This window comes from Porites lutea, chromosome 3 (assembly GCF_958299795.1).
Source record: "Porites lutea chromosome 3, jaPorLute2.1, whole genome shotgun sequence".
NCBI lineage: Eukaryota > Metazoa > Cnidaria > Anthozoa > Scleractinia > Poritidae > Porites > Porites lutea.
The window spans coordinates 33,787,863-33,793,953 of record NC_133203.1 but is presented as its reverse complement, the minus strand read 5'-3'; the positions used below and the strand labels follow the sequence as shown (position 1 = coordinate 33,793,953).

General features: G+C 38.1%; 1 pseudogene; it reads right to left on the bottom strand.

Annotated features, from left to right (window-relative positions):
- Positions 1-1,931: 1,931 nt before the first annotated feature.
- Positions 1,932-3,776, bottom strand: LOC140929654 (uncharacterized; annotated as a pseudogene).
- Positions 3,777-6,091: the final 2,315 nt, after the last annotated feature.

Genomic DNA, 6,091 nt, shown 5'->3' with positions numbered 1-6,091 from the left:
AATTGCATTAAGTCTTGGCTATCCCAGTTCCTATTTCTACAACAAAAGATGTAATATGTTGCTCTAATGGCTATATTTATCATTTTCTTGATTATAACAGTAATATTGATAATAATAAAAATCCCTAAATGTCCAGAAAAAAAAAGATTTTCCCAAAGAAAAAAGTGACTTGAGAGGGGCAGAAGGCTCAGTTAGCCTCAGATAGGGATGACTGTTTTCTAACAGGACAGGGTGACCCCGAGCACATAACTTCTGCTCTATGGCGACAAGAAAATCTTAGAGATTATAGTATTATGCTAGGCATCCTTGATTTCACAGGTTCAGGGCACTGGGCTCCCTTCAATTTGTCTTAGAACACAGCCACGATTATGATAGCATTGTTGCCCTACTGATACATACTCAATAAATACAATTTACATGGAGTAGTTGGTGGAACATTGACCACTTCCATTTTCTGCCTGGCCTGCCGTCGTTCCATGCTGTTCATCGGTAGCGGTGCTTTGTCCCGTAGCTCATTTGCAGCAGCACCGAGCTGTTTGGTATTTTCAGCCTCCAAGTAAGTCTGGTAAAACTCCTCCACATAATCTTTACATTAAAAAAGAAAGTGATAAATACCAATACTTTTTAAAATCACAAATAAAAAATAGAGCCTATTCTCTCTAGTCTAAAAATATGAATACAATAATACTGTGTTCATATTTATCTTGAGAAATACAGGAATGGAGGTCACAAAGAAAGTACTCAAATGGAGAGGGTGTGCTTCTGACACAGGGTAGAAAAGATCATCAACAAAGAATTCCAAATCAATCGACCTACATGTATGGTTGAGTGAAAATAGAGGTTGATATTTCTTACCAAAGTTTTGTTCAATTCTGATGTCCCTTATAGAAGCCTCTCCATTTTTGAACTTTGGATAGGGGACTCTGATCTGCTCTGAACCGTCTGCCTTCTTCTTGGTGTCCCGCATCAAATTAAAATTAAAATGTATTGCAGCAAGGATATGCCTATTGTGATATGAAATAAAGAGTCAGTACAAAGATAATGACAGTATTCATAAGCTTCAAAATAGACTTTACCACAACTGACTAAGCGAATAACATATTTACTTGACAGTCGGGCGTGTTTTTTGAGTTCTGCGAACCTGTATGTGTGATTGGAATTTTTCCGCATCCATCGTACACGGCATTAAGTCCCTAGATAAGCCCTTCCTGCTCTTAGAGCAATGTAGTGATAAACAGAGTTTATATAAAGAAACTGAATAGGACAGTGGTCTTTTGAGGCAGGATCTTGCATCTGTCATGGCCAACAGACGGCAATGGGACAGACTTATAAAATCAGTGTGGGTCCACCCAAAACAGATAGATAGATATAAGAAGATAGTGTATCCATACCTCCACTCCCACTAGAAGGTTATAAGCATGTTTATTACAACAATAACAGAATGATTTATAATCATATGAATATTTTCATTACACTCACCTGCAAAACATCCCAGCAAAACTGTAGGCAATCATTTTAGGGCAGAAATGGTTCAGGACAGAGTGAAAACCCTCTAAACAGCTCGTCTGGGATAGTGGAGATGCTTGCTTGATTCCACCTATTAACATTGAGTTGGTTAAAGCAGCATGGACTTTTTCATACACTGGTGAGTCTGTAATAAACCAAGCGAGACATTTAAGACTTTGGTCACTGTACCTGGGGTTGTTCCAGCCAATTTTGTAATGATGCTGTAAAGTCCTAGTCCCAATAACCTTAAAAGTAAACACCTTTTTGAGGCGCAGATATAAAACATACAACCTGCATTTAAAATAACTACTGGAAAATCCACTTACATGTACTGGTGTAAAAACCCACTTACATGTACACCGGTATATTTTGTTTTCACATGCTGCATTATACTTGTAGATCCTACTGACAGTCATTGTCAGCTTAAAAACAGGCATTCCCCCACTAAAGGTACACATCTATCCTGTATCTATCTGCTAAATCACCTTTTAAGAGCCACCTCCAATGACGAATGTCTCCATGAGCACATTTATTGAAGAGAGGGTCGTCTAGTCCAGTGTGCTTGTTGGTGATGTGGCTAAGAAAGGACTTGAACTTTGCCCAAATTATTCTTCCACTTCCACAGGCGGTTGATGTGGCACTCCAGTGTAAATGGTTTACACATGGTCTGATCCATTCTGCAACTGCATCACGTCCACTCTCCTTTGCAATTGCTGACAGCAACTTCTGCACCTCTAAAATGTCATAGCATCAACATCAACATCAGCATTTCTTTGCATTATTTGTATCTTTAAAAAAAGTGTGATTCAAATAAACATACTTTTGTTCAAGTGCCAGAGGTCGAAGTAATGTACTATGTCACTCAGCTTTTCCCTCATATGCTTGGCAATTGAGGTATGCCTATCTGAAATGAATGTGGAAATTTTTATTCCACAATCAGACAGGTAGGCCATACATCGTTGGAATCCTAAGTACTCCATGCCAAAACTATTCCCTGCCTCATTGCGCTGAAAAAATAAAACAGAGCCAAATAGGAAATACTTAAAACAAAAACATAATTATTGATATATTAGTTATCTAAGACTGCATATTACTACCCATCTTAAGGCCAGAGAAACAAGTCCTTTTTTCATACCTGAACTAAAGAAAAGTGAATAATCTTTGTCAGTGTACAGCAAAATATGGTGTAGGCACCATATTTGGCACAGTGCCCCATACTGTCATGTCTGCCATCACAATACCCTCTCCCACATCCTTTAACCTCTGCATCAGTTTTTGTTGGTATTTCTTCCAGTGAAGATAAATCATTGGGAATAACTTCTCCTGCAAAAAAACAAGTGGAAATACAAATTAAAGTTATTGATACACAATATTATGGTACTCAAGATTAGTAAACATTGGACACTAAAAGAGATTATTTTGGGCAGTTGATTTGGGTTATAGGCTTTAACAGATGGTATTTATTCACTGTGGTGTAAGTGAATGTTATGTGAATGAATAGACAATAGAAATTATTGCATGATCTTACTCTCTGGTAGCGGAAAAAGGAATGCAAAGATATACATCCTAATCCCATATGCTGAAAAATGTGGAGCACTCTACTGGCCGATCCACCAGCCATTAGGATACCAAAGCATAAAAGAAAATTGCCAGCAGCAATTTGAGTTCCTGGCATGTTTGGTTGACTTCTCCAGGTAAAAACTTTTCTCGAACACTTTGGGTTGCGACAGGTGGTGGTCACAACAGCCATAGTGCCCTGCTGGCGAGTATTGACTTGTGGATCATCAGCTTTACAAATGTGGCAAAACTGAAACAGCATCAACAACTGTGCGAGGAACACCACATGTTTTGGCTGAGTGCGAAGGTTGTCATTTGTAACATGGACACTAAAAGTAAGAAAAAGAAAAAGGAATGAGTTTTAAGCTATGAAAGCAGTGTAAAAGTGTTAGTTTCTACATGAACATGTTAACACCAGCACCAGAGGTCAATTCAATAAAACTTTTCAGGTGTAATTCACAAGTGTAGCCATTTTTTTAGAGTCAAAAAACAATAGTCACACTTGTAAATTATACTTGTACAAATGTTATTAATTGACTTGAAATGTCTGTGGGGTATTCATTGGTGTACACCAACATTATTATTAACAAAAGTTTTGTTATGCTATTCTAATTATGTACCTGTGATCTTTTGCTTCGTCTGGCTCTGTGGCTGACATATCTGTATCAGACTCTGTCTCCTGTTCTGTTGAGTATTCCTCTTGAGGACTTGAGGGGTAAATATCATCATAATCATTATCATCATCAGGTCCGTCTACATCCATCTCCTCATCATTTTGCTCTTCTTGTTCTCCTAAATCTGGTAAATCTGGCTGTTCAACACTAGAATCTTGCACATATATGGGCTGAAGATCAGCATGGTGATTGTCATTTGTAGCTGTGAAGAACAAAATACAGAGAAAAGGTTTCCAGTCATATCTGACTACATATACACAACAAGAATTTGTTGTTGTATATCAAAATTGTTTTTGTGTACATGTGGGTTGAGAAAAGTTTACCCAGATTTTTAGTCATAGAAATATGCATTGACAAATCTAACCTTTTTTCCCCTTCTTGTATCCCTGCCTCTTCAGTCTGTCGTATTTGAATTTCAAACCAACATATTGGTTTCGTAACTTTCTTTCTTTGTTTTTTAACTTTTCACAGTTGGCGCACTCAGCCTGAAAAACACAAGAATTTCATATTTCCATTGAAAGTGCTGAACTTCTTTTTAAATAATTATAAAATTATTAATCTTGGGCAAAAATCGTATCCTACATTTACACTGTTGAAGCAATGAGTAAAACTTACGTCCGAAACTAGTGCATAAGTGCCACAGATGTTGTCATCACTTCCCTCTTGTACTACTACTACTCTTTCCTCTTGTGCACTCTTCTGACCAGGACTTCCAGTCACAAGCACTTCTGGTACAACCACTTCCTCCTCATCATCACCTTCCCTTTCCACCTGAACCTCTTCAGGTCCATTTTGGTGCTGATCAGTGGAACTAGAGGCAGTGCTTTTCGTTGTGCTTGATTTACCTTTCATGAGCTACAACAAAAACATAAAGAGTCACTTGAATTACTGGTATCAGAGAAGAAGACAAAAATCAATACTATAGTACAGTCGCTATAAACACTCAAGCGAGAGAAAAGGGAACACTACAAGAACTATCAACAATTTCTGTTGTAAGATAAGGTATAAAAAAGAACATACCTTTTCATGCAGAAAAACGCATGGAAGATCTGTTTTAATGCATACGGTCTATCTCATACAACTAATAATCAGCAAAGGTGAGAAAGCCCAACCTACCTCACGGCGTTTCGTGCGAATGTCTCTATTTGTTTCTTCCCCCGTTGCCTTTACAATATGAATACTAGGTACAGGCGTAACCCCAATTTCATCTTTTTTCAGTCGCTGCTGATATTTTTGTCCTTCAAAGAACAAGCGGCTGAAGTCTTCTGGCGAGAAATGAACTGAACAGATCACCGAGTGTTTGGATGCTGTCCAGTTCTTCCGCGTGGCATTCACGAACGAAATCCACTTTCGCCTTCTTTTTACGGCTTATGGTCTTGAATCGTTAAAAAATGGAATTGTATGGATAGAAATGCCTTTTTTCTCATCTTTCGTGTTTCTACAGCCATACACAACACACTTTTGTACCATTTCTTTACATATAACTAACAGTGTTGTCACACGAAGAAATGACCAGACCGCGAAATAGAATGTCCTGAAATGACGTCACAATCATTCCCAGTCTTCTGTTTTCGCTGGCGTGGTTTTGTAGCTCACCGGAAGTGAAATTTCCCGTTTTTGGCAGGTTAAAACAAGGGGAAGAAAAATCGCTATCGAAAAAATTTTTTTGCTTTCCTTATCAAAACACTGTATAGATTCTATCAAGCAAATAAAAACATTTCTGTCATATACACTTTAACAAGGATCAATTTGAACACGCGACTAATAATTGCTAGCAATAAAACCAAAAGAGAGATACCGTTTTAAAAACTTTCCTTCCGTGTCTACACAATTTTCCTATGGCCTCTAAGCCAAGAGTTCGACTTTCTTTGTTTCTTGCTCTTTTTCTTGTACTTTGTAGTTGTTCTTTTAGCTTTTGCTTCAAAAGAGGCTTCATTTCTTTGTTATCTTGACAGTTTGTACACCGTTTCTTATGTCTACTGGATTGCGAGTACTAGTTGAGTGATTTTCTCCGGAATTATCCGCTTCACTTTTGTAAACAACGACTTTAACCTTAGGTTGCAGTTTCGCCTCTTGTAAGTACTGTTTTCGCTGTATGTGGTTAAATTTGTTGAACATCCGCGAGATGGTTAGCTTATCGGACAAGGTACTTTGCCCCGCACAATGAAATCGGACAGTTTCTGGAAACTCTCTTGTAAACCAGGTTCAAAAACTGTTGACAGTTTGATGGCTGAACACAAATGTCAGGTTATACAGAGTATTAGAAAGGCCAAACACAGGCCAGAAAGGCCATAACCAGGTCTGAAAGGTCAAAACCAGGCCAAAAGGAGACAAACGGGCCATTTCTAGTCGTG